Source organism: Suricata suricatta, chromosome 4, assembly GCF_006229205.1.
Source record: "Suricata suricatta isolate VVHF042 chromosome 4, meerkat_22Aug2017_6uvM2_HiC, whole genome shotgun sequence".
NCBI lineage: Eukaryota > Metazoa > Chordata > Mammalia > Carnivora > Herpestidae > Suricata > Suricata suricatta.
Genome location: NC_043703.1, coordinates 147498145 through 147514250, shown reverse-complemented (window position 1 = coordinate 147514250; position 16106 = coordinate 147498145). Strand labels below are relative to the sequence as shown.

The 16106-nt window shown below is 51.3% G+C and overlaps 1 protein-coding gene across 1 annotated transcript in view; it reads left to right on the top strand.

Moving 5' to 3' along the window:
• Positions 1 to 16106, top strand: part of KLHL29 (kelch like family member 29) — a 305147-nt gene that overhangs the window by 69935 nt on the left and 219106 nt on the right. Inside the window, exon 2 of the mRNA XM_029938230.1 lies at positions 12466 to 12573. The gene's annotated coding sequence lies outside the window, so the exon portion shown is untranslated. The remainder of the gene's footprint in view (positions 1 to 12465; positions 12574 to 16106) is intronic.

Below are 16106 nucleotides of genomic sequence, written 5' to 3'. Positions count from 1 at the left end.
ATATTACCTGAAATGTGTTTAACGGTTAAGTCACCAATCAAGGTGCCTGTCCTGGAAACTGTGTATTCTCTCTGTCTGGATCACACTATGTATTGTGCTGTTACTGTTTTAAATTTTTTTTCAGATAATTGGAACCTGCTACTCCATACTCTGAAAAGTCATGTAGCAGATGAAGCCCCGAGAGGTGCAAAGCCTGTGCTTCCGTCAGGGAAATAATGCCATTTCCACGCAACATGATTATAACATTATTCAGTGATTACATGGGAGTGGGGGGTCGTCCGTTTTTGTTAGAGTTTTGAAAGTGGCAAATTGAATTCCATCCAGGTAATCAGAGGTTATGAGTTTCCAACACAGTGTGTTTGCACATGTGGGAAGTTCACGTTCCCAGGATCCTCCCCAGCCCTGCACCCCGAGAGCCCTTGCTGACCACTTAGGGCTGATCTGAAATGCCAGGGGGTTAACCCTCTGGCAGCAGCTCTCAGCCAAAGAGAAAGGGGAGTCAGTGGGAAAATACCCCAGCTCCTCACACCCCGGAGACCTGCTCCTCTGTGTCCCCCAGGGCGCCCCAGTGAGACTGGCCTCAGTGCTGGCCTCGGTGCCCCCAGTGGTGACCTGCTCACTTAAGGCAATCTGCGTTGGCTTCCTTCCCTTACCTGTTCCCACTCACCCGTCTGAGCTTTCTTGAAATCACTCCTCAAATAACCCACTCACCTCAAATCCTCGTCTGGGTTCTGCTCCACAGGGAGAACGCTTGCCTGACGTTCCTGCTGTCTCCTTCCCACGTTGAGGGCACCCAGGGGCTTCTCTGGACCCTTCTGTCCTACAACCCTTTTTTTGGTGGTTCTTGGCAGCATCCAGAAGTCTCAGTGTGTTAAGGCATCATCATCTTGAAAAGTGGAAGTTCTTAACTTTTTTTTTTTGGTTGGGAAGGTGATGAGTACAATTGATTTCTCCCACTTCTTCTCTTAATTATGACTACTCCATTCAAGGGAGACCAGATGATTTAATCGGGGTTGTATTTAAAATGTCCAGGGGCGCCTGGATGGTTCAGTTGGTTAAGCGTCCAGCTTTGGCTCAGGTCATGATCTCATGGTTTGTGGGTTCGAGTCCTGCATCGGGCTCTGTGCTGACAGCTAGCTCAGAGCCTGGAACCTGCTTCAGATTCTGTGTCTCCCCCTCTCCCTGCTCCTCCCTCACTCGTGCTCTGTCTCTCTCTGTCTCGAAAATAAATAAACTATATTAAAAAAAATCTTTTAATAAATAAATAAAATGCCCATAATCGAGGGTCACGTGGGTTGTTCAGTTGGTTAAATGTCTGACTTTGGCTCAGGTCATGATCTCACGGTTCGTGGGTTCAAGCCCCACATCAGGCTCTGTGCTGACAGCTCAGAGCCTGAAGCCTGCTTCAGATTCTGTGTCTCCCTCTCTCTCTGCCCCTCCGACGCTCACACTCTGTCTCTCTCTCTCCCTCTCAAAAATAAATAAACATTTAAATAAATAAATAAATAAGTAATAAAATGTCCATAATTGAGGTCCTCATTCTGAACATGTAACTGTGTCTCTTAGATTATCTATGTGTCATTGTCATGGGTTTGTCATCAGTAGTTCTCCCCCATCTGAACAGGCTGCTTGCAGACAGATCACTTAATTTGCTCCTTGGTGTTATTTTTCATACATGGTTGCTACACAGCCAACAGATAGCAGATGATCCCACTACAGACGCATTTGACGTGGCGTGTGCTGGGGGGATGAGCAGACTCCAGGTCCCCTATTGTGGCAAGTGGCCTGTTGTGCAGAAAGGTGGGGTCCCTGAGGCCAGAGCGCCTGAACAGGAGCGGTGGCTGCATCCCCGGCAGTATTCAGGTGCAGAAGAGAGCCCTCCCTCACTTACCCTGCAGTAACATAGGCTGTCAGCGTCCTGCCCTGTCCCTGGGGCTCACCTGCTGACAGTGTCCATCTCCTGCCTCTCTCTTTGTGAGGCCAGGCTGGAGGTGTGGGGGGATTGATATCCCCAAAGCACCCGCCAACCAGTGAGAGGTGGGATGTGATGAATAAATACCCTGACTCCCCTCCTCGCCTCTTGGTGAGCCGTCTCTAAGGTATACTGCACGCTCACTCAGATGGTCCCAGCAGGATTAAGCCCAGTTGCCTACACCAGTATCCCACTCATTAATGTACCCTTGGTTGGCTTTTCTCCTGTTCTGCCTCACATCCCTGCTCCCTCATCCTTGGATCAACAACTCCCTCTCCCAGAAAAAAAATTATCCAAATCTAGGTTGTAGGATCCGCTTTGGAAGGGAAACCACACCAAGATGCAGCTCTTGTGCCCCTGCAGTTTCTCTCATCTTCCAGAACCTAGAGTAAGCCCTGACGGGGAGCCTTCCTACAGCCAGGAGCCCTCCCTCCTCTGACCACCCTCAGTCCTAGGAGCCTGGTCAACTTAGCCCTTAGCATCCACAGCCTTGGGACATCCTGTGTGTCTGCACGTGGGTGTGGGACGGGGTAGGTGGTGGATCTGCCGGCTTCTAGCTGACCTGAACGTCTGTCTGAGAGGTGACGGTGCTCCAGCCATATCCTCACTTTGGAGTGAGGATCGGCAGTGTGGAGGAAGGGGTGGCCAGGCAGGGCCAAGCGTGCACACCCTGGGGGGTGGGGGGAACCTACAGAAACCTTCCCTTCCAGTGACTGAGTGAGCGCTGATGGATTATTTACGCCATTTTCGTCTGCTGGGGTACCGGCAAGGCGAGCGCATTGTGTTCCAAAGGAGGAATGTTCTCTAGACGCGGAAATCTTCGCCATGCCAGCTTGTGACAGAGCGAACCACATCAACTTCTAAATTTTCTCAATGGAGTGTGATGTGTGTAATGTGTAATAAAATATAAATAAGCCTTTAAGAAGCATCTATGTGTTTCTTTTTATCAACCTTTAGATGCGCTCAAGCCAACTACAATTTTATATGAATTCTATGTAGTATTTTTATTTGCTACTTCATTGCTAAATGTTTCATATAAAACTGAAGAGGGAAAAAATACACAGTCCCACATATAAAAGAAGAAGCAGATGGCTCAATGTGACCGTGGGAGAGAAGCAGTGAATGGAGTGCTCAGAACGGAGGCTCCCTGCTCCCGGGTGCAGCCCCGGGATAGAGTGGAGGGAAGTTTGCGTGTGTGGTTCCTTGTGTTTCTTAGCCATTCGCTCCCACTGTGTCTTAAGTAGGCCATTAGTATGCAGAAGAATCTACAGGTATCTTTGTTATGCCTTTTTTTTAATCTTTTAAATGTACATATAAATGAGTATGTATTATTTATAGATGTCTTTGGATTTAGAAACATCGAGCTTGAAAAGTAATGCAGCAAAGAATATCTGATTTACTGCTCGCTGGAGAGCAGAGAGGAAGACAGGGGGGCTTTCTTCAGGAAGGAAGGCCGGGTTTGAGAAGTTGTTTAACCTTTCTCGAGGGACTTTCCTGGAATCTTCAGGTCCAGTTAAGCCGCAGGGAGATGACAGAGGGAGAGATCATCAGGCGACCTAGACAGCCCGTGCTGCGCCCTGCCTCTCCTGCTCACAAGCTGTGCGGTCTTGAACTTGTCACTCCCCCGCTCGTCTTGGCCTCTATCAGGACATCCAGCCGTGGCAGGCCACAGCGCGGGGACCCGTGCATCTGTACCAGCGGCTCTGGGCTCCGGCCTGGCCCCTCGAACGCTGGTTCCGATGGCAGACATGCCGCGAGCTGGATGAGCAAGGGCCCCGTGTTTTATTTATTTTATTTTTTCCCGATGGAACGTGAAGCCATGGTGTGATCAAGCCACTTGCCTGCACACGTTGGTAGAGATCAGGAAAACAGAATTAGCTCCTAATTCTATTTTCAGTTCCTAGGCTGCTTCTATATTGGCCAAGAAAAGCAGAGAACTTAGAGAAATTCCTGGTAATGACTGCTTTCTGCCTGGGTACGGAGAAACATGCCTGTCTGTGGTTTATTTTTAAATGGATAACTCATCATATCTGGGTAAAAAAGTACTGTAATCTCCAAAGCCTTTTCTTTCACAATTTTTTTTCCCTCTGAGAGTATAGAAACAGCCTCAGATCTACTCAAATAAAACAGCTTTTTACTGGGCGAGGAAGCAGTGGTTTCCAGGCCCTGGCTCTATAGGCTGGGGTTCAGAAGAGAGGTGGAATGAGGGAATCGGAGCCGAAGCGGCACCTTCCCTCCGGCCTGCAGTTTGGTCTACCAACTGCTGGGGCAGGGGTGTAGGGTGGCGGGCAGTAAAGCCTGAAGCTGCCCTCTCAGTGGAAATTCAGGAACGTAGCTGGAGGGGCAGGGAGTGGCAGGGAGTGGCAGCTGACCGGGTCAGATCAACCCCAGGCTCCCGTACCCACAGCGAGCCACTGCTTCGACTGCTTCCGGGAAGACCCCTGCCCGTGCGTCTGCCCCTGCGTGCTCACTTCTGTGGACAGGTGCTGGGAGATAAAGCACCACCTCGTGTGGTTCCCAGCCCTCCCCGCCTCCGTGGCACTGTAGGTATTTTAGGGACATCTCTTCGGTGCTTCAGCTAGCAGACATGGTCATAGCCACCTGTTATATGTGCTGTGGGCTATGCTGAGTGCCTTTCTTACATGCTCTTGACGTCTACACAGGCTGATCCAGACCCTGCACCGGTGTGGCAGGGATTAGGATGGAAATGCAGCTCCGCCCGTGCCACTCAGGCCATGAGGATCCAGACTCCGGAGAAGGGTTGTCAGATCTCTCTGCATCTCCCTGAGCAGACCGGAAACCCACTGAGCCTAAGAGCCCAGCCTGTATTACTGTGTGAAGTCACTTGTCTCTAAAACTGTGGGTGGGGTGTGTCAGGGGGGGCAGGGGACGCTGTGGGACCCTGTGCACTAGCAGGTGTCAACCAGACTGTCATTCCAGAGCCTGGCAGTGAGCAGACACCAGATCAGTGACCGTGATTGCTGGCTACTGCTGCTGTCCCCACAACTGTCTCCTGCCCCCGAACATAGACAGCTGTGGCCCAGGTGGAGGAGGGTTCAGTTGTCTTCTGATGCCGTTGGCTACTTGGGGGTCAAGGGTACAAGTCACAGGCTTCCCAAGAACCCCAGAGCCAATCACCAGGAAGGAGACAGGCCTCAGACAAGAAACTGGACCAAGGAAGGTGGAAAGAGAAAAGCTCTGCGCTCTCGGGCTCAACCAGTGTAATCCAGACTGGAGGCAGGCTCATGCCTGGGAGTGAGCTCCTCTGTGACTGATGCCAAGATGGGAACCACCTTGTCATGGAGCTGGGACCAACCTGCCCAGGCCCGCAGAGCCTCGTGGGGACGGCTGGGGAACCAACTTGTCTGGCCACATACTACTTCCTCGGACCCCTGCCATCACCCACCAACTGGCCTACTGTTCTGTTTTACTCCAAGACTATGCACGCCTTATTGCAATGCAATAGCCTAGCAGGAATGTCAGATAGAACGAAGGGGAGACACCTGTTCACATTTGAGTCAGAGTTTGACGTGGGCAGCAAAGCTGAGGCCAACATGGTGGAGGTGAGCCTCCCTAGATGCCCCAGCCCACAGGCAGACCTGGAGGGCACTGGGAGAGGGAGTGCCACCTGACTCTCAGCACCAGGAAGGTGAGGGACGTCCAGTCGCTCTACAGCCCAGCTTGGCATTCCCGGCACCTTGCCTCCCTGTCCGTGAATTAGCGACGCGGGCGCCTGCCCTGCCCTCCCCGGGGTCCGCGTGACCATCTAATGAAGGAGAGAAGATGCGGAAGCACTCCACAGGGCCCACAGCACAGGCAGACGTGAATCGTCATCATGAAAAGCTTAAATTTATGGGTCTGAAGGAGAAGCAACATCTGGGAAGGAATTATTGCAATTTAAAGGGAGGATGCAGGCCTGTTTACAAGAGCCAAATCTGGAGGCAGTGTCTGATTTTTTTTTTTAAGCTGGTTTGTATTCCGGTCATGATACCGTGGTACGAACTTCCAGATGTGTGAAGCAAAATTGTAGGAAATGAGTGGAGTCTGGTAGGCATTTTCCTTCCTTCAACAGAGCTTTACTGAGCATGTACTATGTGCCAGGTGCTACACATGGTGCTGACACCTTAAATGCCACTACAGGCGAGTCAGGCTATTGAGTCCGCTGGCATAAGCCACTTCTCTCTTCATCTTGTGGTCTTCAGAAAACACCTGGGGCCCCTGGGTGGCTCAGCAGGTTAAGCCTCCGACTTCAGCTCAAGTCATGATCTCAAGTTTGTGAGTTCGAGCCCCGCATCAGGCTCTGTGCTGACAGCTCAGAGCCTGGACCCTGGTTCGGATTCTGTGTCTCCCTTTCTCTCTGCCCTTCCCCCGTTAGCACTTGCGCTCTCTCTCTCTCTCTCTCTCTCTCTTAAAAAAAATAAATGAAAACATTTTTTTAAAACATGCAAAGGCCATTCCCGTCCCCGTTCTGGTGCTGAACAAATCTGTAGTAACCAGGGGCGGAGGAGGCTACATGTGCTGGGGCCGAGTTAGGGGCGTCCTAGTTAATGTCGTTACTGACGGGTGTGCCGTGTAACAAGAAAATGGGGGGCGGGTTGGCAGGGGAGGGGGTGGACTTGAACTTCTTTTCTGAACTGTTTCAGTCCTGCTGTCTGGCAGAGCTCTGTCGTGCATAATTTAGGATCTGATCAACAGGCACCCCATTTTCCTTCTTTGCCCATTCTCCTTGCCCAAACCAGATGATAGGGACCTGGAGACGAGCCACCAGGAAGCCTGTCTGGGGGACATGTGTGCACTTGATATTCTCCAGCAGTTTTCCTGAAGAGTGTCTATACTTCAAAGACAAGTGTTCAGTAGGAAAAGAGGTGAAGGCAGGTGGGAGGGGGTCCAGGCAGGGGAGCAGGTGTGTGTCTGGTCACAGAAGGAGAGCTGCGGGTGTCCGGAGGGGCGGGTGGCCCAGGCAGTGGAGGCAGGACAGCACGGGGCATGGAAAGAGCCTGGACTTGCCTGGGCTCCCTGGGGCCCCTGCCATGGAGGGATTTGGGACAGGAATGCTGTGACTATTCTGGGGTTGAGCACAATCCCTGTGGCGGCGGCAGGGCTGCGTGGGGGTCCGGTGAGAGCTGGGGAGGCCTGGCCCCGCCAGCCGTGGAGATTACACAGGACAGGTGACTGTGCACTGTTAAGTACAGTACTGGAGGCGGGGGCAAGAGAGGGACGAACTGGGGTTTTAGGGCAGAGGAGGTGGCAGGGCTGGGCCCTGAGGGTCTAGAAGTAGCGGTTTGGAGAAACTCAGTGAATGCATGCAAGCGGGGAGGGGTGTCCGCTAATTCCCGGAGTGAGGGAGGCACCGAGCCTCTGGGACACTTCTCCTCCGAAGCTCCACCCTTCCCGTCAAAATCTTACTCCTTAGAATTGAATGTCACTTGTTAGAAAGGATTTAAATGGAACTGAATTGAATTTTTCTCTTGGTGGGGCCGTGATGATAAAAAAAAAAAAAGTTTGAGAAACATGGGGTTAGTAGTAATGGAGAATGAGCTGCGTCCGTGCTGACAGAGGTTTTGTGGTGGACATGGGGCGCAGTCTGTGGCTTCTCTGTCGTGGGAGGGGTCACCTGGGCAGCGGACCGCCACCTGGGCACCTGGGGGGCTGCCGAGAAGCGGGTGAGGGTCCTAGGGTTGCTTTGGGCTCACCAGGACCGGGGCTGGGATGAGGCTATCCACTGACACCTGTGCTTTTACTCAGCGCAGGGGTGGTGACCGCAGAACGGACACAGGACCGCTCTAATCTCACCATCCATGGGAGCCCCAGGGACGAGGCAGCTGAAACACGTAGAGTTCCAATTCTGCCCCCATCCCCTGAGGATTTTTCATGCAACGTTGGACAGTTTTTCTTTTCCACGAGCCTCAGTTTCCCTGTCTATGAAGTAGGAATAAGAATAGCAGCCAACCCATAAGCTTTCGAAGAAAGATTAATCAGAAAATGTGAATGAGCGAGGCTTTGTCAACACCACGCATTATGAAAATTTAATGATCTGGTCTCGGCCAGGAGTCACGGCCTCTGACGTTCCTACCTTTCTCTGAAGAACACACGCCCACACAAAAGCTGGCCAGGCGGTGCCTCCCTCGCGCCGAGAATAATAATGGATCTCCGCAGTGGTCGGTTCTGCCCCTTAATGGAGAGAGGAAACCTCTGCATTGTGCTAGGTGGGTCCTCGCAAGGCACTCCATCTTTGTGTTTCCATTCTCTCCTTTAAAAGCAGTGCCTTCCGGACCCTGCAGCCCATGAACTGTCGCCAACCTGATGGATAAACCTTTTGAGAATGTTTATTTTGGGGTTGGCAAGATGCCTACAGGCTTCGGTGAACCCATGGTTGATGTTATTAATGGATGGGTGGTGGGTTTTTGTCTTCTTCAAAGAAAGAGAATGCGAACGAGTGTTCCCCTTGGAGGATGCCTTCAGAGCAGGTGGGCGGCATGGTGCATGGGTGCCGTGGGGTCCCGAGCCTGGGCTGGCAGGAAGGTGGACGTGGGAGCTGGTTTTCTGCTACAGTTTGCAGCCTCTGGTTCCTTTGCTTGTTCCTTCCAAAGAAGAAAGAATCCTTGCCTCCCAGTTGGCTGAAGGGAGGTGAGCTCCCCGGACGCTGGAGTGATAATTGGGTAGCCTGGTCAAAACCCAGGCAGGGCTAGCCTCTGACCCAGCATCAAATAGGAGACTCCCTAATTGGTTTATCCTCTCTTAAGGGCAATTTCTCTCCAGAAAATTGGTACCTTTTATAGGGAAATGAAAAATCCTGGGCCCTTATTTGTCATTCTCTTGGTTATCAACTTGGTTCATGTCAGGAACATTCTTTAGTTATAGACTTAGAATGGTCTCAAAATATTCTTTGGGTTTAATTTTGAAGATCTCACCTCACATAGGCAGTTATTCAACCCAAAACCCCACTGAGGGGTGAGCTTTTATTTTAGGCCCCATCAAACTCAATTAGCATCTCTTAAGTGCCTTTACAAGCTGGGGACCTTAAGACCCCTTTCATTGGGGTTGACTTAACTACCCACTGTTGACTTAACTACCCACTGTATTTTTAAAACCAAAGTCCCTTGGCTTTTTAATTTTATTTTCCTAAAGCCTGGAAGCCGCCCTTTGATGATGAAATTAGTGGAGGAGAAAGGGTCAGTTTACCCACAGGAGTCAAGGTCAAGCCCTGAGATAGTGCCTTTACCTCACCTGGAGATGGAAAACCTTACCTGTCTCCCTGAAGCTTCCTGGGTTCATGCTTGAGATAGATTTCCCCAGGCCACTTTCTTTGGAAACTTAAGGTTTCCCCGTGTTAACATGGGAACAAAATGCTTACTAGAAATCAGTTTCTAGTAATTCATTTGAAACGCACTTGGGACTGCCATGCATCTCATTAGAGTGGGATGTGCTTAGGTGCATGGTTGTAGCCTGTAGGCCTCCTAGAAAGAAAAGATGATAAATGGAGGGTTGGTTCTACAGCACCAAGATGGGTGCTGTGGGTCAGAGATTCAAATATTAAGATAACGTCTGTTCTCCGGATGCCCAGGAATTGACTGCAAGGAATGGAGGTTGGGTGGAAAGAGGAGCAAGAAGAATCAGTGAAACCACTGAGATATCAACTAATGCCAGATATGAGCTGAGAACAGCTAGAAACCCCTTAAGGGAGGAGTTCCTGGATGGGGGTGGGTAAAGATGTCAGCCCAGAGTGGCTTTTTGCCCTGGGCGGTGGAGGGGGGGCGGGAAGCACTGAGATAGTGATCCTGCTGCTGCTGCTAATTACACACCAGTTTCTCTAGTTCTAAGAGTGAGAAATGAAGGTTCATAGAAATTAAATACCTTAGCCAGTGTGGCAAAACTAAGGGGGCCGTGTTAGGATTTAGCTTCGGATGCCTGATTCCAAAGTCCTGCTTTCGACTGCCTCTGTGAGCGAGCGGATCCTATAAGGGTCTTAACAGGAAATGGGCACGTTGAAATGAGTGGTTTGAAGAGAGATGAATGACAGGGCTGTTCATAAAGATGTAGACACCGCTATTACCCAAGCACAAAGAGAATGCTCTGTGGGGCCCAAGGCACGCCATCCAGACCCGCCACCTGCCCTGGAGGGTCATGGCCAGCCTGTGAAGCCACTGCAAGGACGAAGGCAGGTAGGGGAGCAAACACCAGACCCCACTGGTCTCCTGCTGGTGTCTGTTAGCTGCGACCGACCAACCAGGAATCACAGGGTCTCAGAGGTCCAGACCCCTCTGTGCAGATCAGGTAAGCCCCTGGGGGCAGACAGGATGGAAAGCAGACCTGGGCAATATAGCCAGCACAGCCTATAATAATCTACCGCGTCAGCTCATGTTAGGCTCTCTCCATGAGCATGTTAGGGAAAAGTCCCAAAGAACGTGGCCTCACCTGCAGTTTATTTTTGAGGGGAGCTTTGCTTCAGTTGTCCACAGAGGAGGAAGGGCAAGGCCATTGTCATCAGAACAAGCTAGGCAGCCCTGGAGGCTCACCTCCCTCCACTGCCCCTCCGAGCCCCTGCCTGGCCTGTGCCCTGTTCACCTGGAGAGCGGAGCTGTCTGGTTTGAAAGGAAGGGAAGCAGATTAAGCTAACAGACCTGGAAGACCTGTCTCAAGAGAATATCCCCAGTGCCTTCTATAGCTGGGAGGCCAAGACCTTGGCTCTGAGTCAGTAGCCTTTACAGTGGCCTCCAAGGCCCTGCATGATCTCGATAGTCACTTCTCTAGCTGAATATCCTACTAGACTCTTCCTGTCCACCCACAGTGGGCTCCTTGCTGACCCAGGGACACCACAGGCATGCTCCCCTGCCACCCCCGCCACCCACATTTGCACTGGCACTTCTCTCTGCGGGAACACACAGCCCCAGATTCCTGCATGGCGCACTCCCTCATCCCCTTCACGTGAGCTCAAATGTCCTATCTCACAAGTCTTACCCTGACCCTCTTTAAACTGCACCCCAGCCCCCCAATACTCATCTTCTGCTCTGTCTTCTCTAATGCATAGCACTGCCTTCCTTTTAATACACTATGCCATTCCTTAAGCTTATTGTTTATTCTAGGTTTCTACCCACTAAAAGATGAACTCCATGAGGGCAGGACTTCTTTTTTTCTTTCTGTTCTGTTCACTTATGTATCCCCAGTGCCTAGACCATTGCCTGACACACAGCAGGCCCTCAATGAATATTTATGGAATGAATGAATGAATGAATGAGAGAATGATTAAGATTCTCAAGGATCTAAAAACAATCTGACAGTTGTCTCCCAGACCTCTCTCTCCACCAACACGTACCTGCCAAGGATCTTTCCCAGAAATACATTGATCGTTTATTATCACCAGTGCTGTCAATACTTTGTGGCCAAAGTGATCGATTTATCCGTGCGCTTCACATAGGGCTTGGTAGGAAAAATGTACTCACGACTTTGGCTCTGTGTCAAAATTAAATGGTGACCTTGGCTTACTTTGCTTCCCCACAGGGGTTATTTCTTAATCGTAAAGAGAACACTCTCTCCTTGGGAAAAATAATATTTTTGCCACCTTCAGCTTGAAAATGGCTATTTGATATGGCTTGCGTGCGTTTCTGTCAGTGGCAGCTGGAAAAGCGTGGGTTGAAAGAGGCTCCGAGAAAGACCCGTTGCGTTCTCAGGGAGAAGCTCGTGGCAAGGTGGAATTAGTTTACAATAACTTATTTACCTGTCCAAATCCCTCATATCACATTAAAGCTTTCCCCTGCTATCCGGGACTCTGGAGTGCTAAGAGGAAACAGGAAAATCAATTGATAATGATATATTCAGTTTAGAAAAATATATCGATTCCCAGGTAATGACAGTTGTGCATTTTTGCAGTGGAGGATGCCATTTCTTGTCATCAAGATGGCTTTCACATATATTACATTTGAAAGAGGGAACTGGGAATGGTCCTGCCTCGCCGTAATAGATAGGCTCTTTCCAGTAGGTATTAAATCTATATTTAAAAAAAAATTCTCTCCAAGGAACCCATCCTTTGCCTCCTCAAGGTCTTCTTGCCCATTATCTAAAAGAAGTAATGATTTGTTTTTGTAATTCTAGAGTTGGTGTCCTGTTCTCTTTTCAGCATTAGATTAAAGACCTAAATTTCGTATTTTTCTCCATCTCTGGAGTTTCTTGGTTTGAATCAGATGGAAGGCGACGTCCTTATTCTCCCTCTTATCCACTGCCCTGGTTCTCCTGCGGGGATTAGGACTTTATGTGTTTGGGGGCTGGGGGAGGGACGTCTGGAGTCTGCCTGATGCCCCCCCCCCTTATCAGGGAGTGCCCCACAGCCATGTTTGGGCACAGCCTATGTGAGATGGTCCACACTTAGAAATTCAACACAGGGACAAGCTTCTGCTTAGGGTGGGGACTCTGTAAGATACTGCAATTCCAACGAGATCTTTTTGCAGAAGGTGATACCTTTTCCCACCCCACCCCCACCCTTTTCCTTCTCTTTCTAGACTGTCTGGCCTCCCGGTGATGCTCGCGCTGTACTAAGTGTCAGTGGCCATCGAGGTTTTTGCATCCTGGGGACAAATCCTGACCTTGCCAGAGACGGACATCGAAAGGTAAGTCTCTGCTCAGCTTGCCTGCAGATAAGAAAGGCATCAGACCTGGCCACTGCCAGCTAGGTTCTTGAACACTGCTGTCCTCGGGGAGGTGAGGACACGTAGCTGGCCCTCTTAGCCTTTTGGTCTGGGACATTTTTACATAGACGCGAGGTTAGAGCCCAGCAAATCTCTGGGATCAGCCGGAGAGCATTGCTGTGGCTCTTGGTGCTCCCCAGGACATGGGATCTGGGGGCGGCCAGTGTCTAGGTCACCCTTAAGCTCCTCAAAAAAACTGCAATGCTTCTTTGGTAGTTTAACTTTTCTTGTTATTAAAGTAGTTGTATTCAGTATATCATTAAAAGACTGTTCATCATAAAAATACTTTAAAAGATAGCACCTAAAATTATATAAATTACTTAACAATCATAAAAACCATTTTAGTGTCTCTTTCCGGACTTTTCTCCTATGCACAACTGTAAAGTGTGCACGCACACATGCACCCACACGCGCACACATAAGCAGGATCATGCTGTATGTACTGCTTTTGACTTCATAGTATGAAGGGTACATTTTTTATGTCAGTAGATACAAATCTATAGCATTTTAAAACTCTTCATATCATCTGGATAGAAAAATCTACACGAATTACTTAAGCAGTGCCCTAATGATGGACATAGAGTGTATTTTTAATATCTCACTCCTACAAGATAGTAACACAACAAACATTTTTGTAGATGTATGTTTGCATAGCGTTCCATTGTTTCCTTGGATTACATTTATAGAAGTCTGGCCTAAAATTTTGATTCAGGAGTTTGAAACCTAGGTAATAAAAACCAGGTAACCAGGGGAAGTGAGGGAAGGTGGCCTACATGAGGGCAGATACTGATGAAAAGGATCTGGGAGATTGCCGAAAGCCCAGCGGGGCTGGGAATGAGCCTGAGGGACAGGGAGCCCAGAGATGGAGATGCCAACACCCCCTCTTACTGTTGCTCAAGGAACAGGAGGCTGGGCCTGGGGTGGAGGTTGGAGGGTGGCAGGATAGGGGGATGGGCACCGGGGTTCAGGACAGGTGAGGCCAAGCTGGCCCAGCGTAGCATGTCTGGTGGCACTTGAGGCTTTAGAAGTCCACGGACCAAAGCCAAGTGCGTAGCACATGGGGCCTGGGGCTGGGGAGGAAAAGGCCATAGCAGCCCCAGGACTGCTTTGTTCTTAGGCTCCTCTGGTCAGGAGCTCCACTGCCTTTACCCGGGGCCAGCTTGTGGCCTGAACCCCCGCTTCCTTCCCCAGCAGGGGCCCGAACAGCAGACCGACACATTTCCAGCCACGTGCATGTTCCTTTTGGACTCAGGAACAGTGGGGCTGGGGATAGCCCTCCACTCCCAGAGCCCCGGCTTCGAGAGAAGCTACCGCAGCTCTAGGGTTGAGTTGTCGGTGGCCATGGTTGTCAGCAGACAGCGGGAAGAGGCTCCAGGCTGGGCCTGGCTCAGCTGCCCAAATGGGAGAGACGTCCACTGGGCTTCCGGCCGTGCCACCCAGCAGCCCAGTGGGGACAACCAGCAGGGGCGATGGGTTTCCAGCCTCAGGTGCTGGTGGGCTGTTGGCAGGCATCTAACGGCACTGCTGAGTGGCCGGACAGCTGTCCCGGTTAGTCGTCCCAGGCCTGAGGGAATGCTTTGCTTCTGTGACTGTCGGCTGAGAGGAGGGGAGTTACAAAACCAGACAGATCTGGTGATGGTGGCATTCCCGGTGCTAGAGGGGACAGAGGTGGAGAGGAGACTAGGAGACGCCACTCACAGAAGTCAGCTTTCCAAGACAAACCTTCACGTTAAAAATTTTTTTTTAATGTTTATTTATTTTTGAGAGAGAGAGAGAGAGAGCATGAGTGTGCAGGGGAGGGGCAGAGAGAGAGGGAGGCACAGAATCCGAAGCAGGCTCCAGGCTCTGAGCTGTCAGCACAGAGCGTGACACGGGGCTCAAAGCCATGAACTGTGAGATCATAACCTGAGCTGAATGAAGTCAGACACTTAACCGACTGAGCCTCCCAGGTGCCCTGCCTTCATGTTTTAGACACTGTGAGTGTGGCAGGGGTGAAAGGGATCTAGAGACCCAGAGGAATGGGTTTAATGTCCTTATTTTGGGATCTGCTCTTCCCTCCCACTGACATAGGGTGGCACATGGCTCTTATTTATCCCAGTCTTGAAGAAGCACGTATGTTAGGTTAGGGAGGGACCTCGATAGGATACCTGGTAGATCAACCCCCCGACCGGTGTCCCCACTGTGAACTCATGCCGTCTGCCCTTCCACCTAGGCCAGTGGAAGGGCAGACGGTGAATCATATCTGATTCATCTCCGCATCCCCTTCCACCACTCCCGCCCAGCACCTACCGGGGCTCTCAGTAAATACATCACGGCCCGCGCAGCCGCAGCTGCTCCTGGGAGCACCTCAGCACATGGCCCAGAGCCAGGCCGTGCTTCTCTCGTTGGCCTCACACACAGAACTCCATCGATTCCCAAGAAGATAGGAAGTTTCCATGGCCCACACTGTCCCCTGTGACCAGTGGAAGAAGCTATCACTTTCTGGTGGAAACTGGGACGGATCACTGGGCTGCGTGTGTCCTGCTGCAGAGCAGGGCCTGCTTAGATGCAAAGCAGGGCTGCTCCATGCCAGTCAGTGAGCGAGAGTGTGGAGCCAGTGGGACAGGGGCGAAACCTGATCCCTGCACTGCAGTTGGGGGCCCTGGCAGGGGGGAGCTCAGGGGAGCTAACGCTGAGGACCTGGTTTGTGCAGAACCATAGGCTGAGCTGACAATGACATTAACAGACACCTAGCCCTTGGCAGTGGGGAAGGGCAAGCACTGATCCCCATCAATGCCTAGGAGCATCCCTCTGCAGCCTCCCCAGCCTCCATCCCTGGGACCGCCCATCTGGGCCCCTTATCCCCCTGTGCACCCTGCATCCTGAGAGGACACTGCAGATGTCTCCAAGGCTAATGGCACTTGGAACTCTTCCATTAGAGAACGCCGAGTGCCAGGCTCCGGATGTCCGCACTCAAGGCTGCTTCACCCGGCCAAGCCGTTCGGAAGGTGCCCTTGCTGACCACACTCCCGGGTCTTTTCCCTTCCCTTACTCCCTCACTCTCAACAGCCTTGCTTCCTTCCATCCTCCTTCTTTCCTTTCTGATCCATCTCCTTAGGCCACCATGTTCCCATCCAAAGACAGACCCGTGGGCAGCATTTCAGGCTGCCTTCAATAACACGTACACTCTGTCACCTGCTTATCCTTTGTTCTGGCTTCCTCTCCAGGCCCCACCCCATGAGCCTCAGCAGCCCCCATGTCCACCTGGCTTCTGGGCACTCAGCCCCCTGAAGGGGGCTGTGAAAGCCACCAGTGCCCCCGGCACAGATCCTTCACGGAGTCTCCCCCCTTTCCCATCATCCTCAAGACTTCTGGCCTGCCCTGGCCACATAATGACTAGCAGACCCTGAACCTCTCTCCCTTGGTGGGCCAGGCCACTCGATCTGTGTGGCCACTCCAGCCCCTCTTCCTCTTCC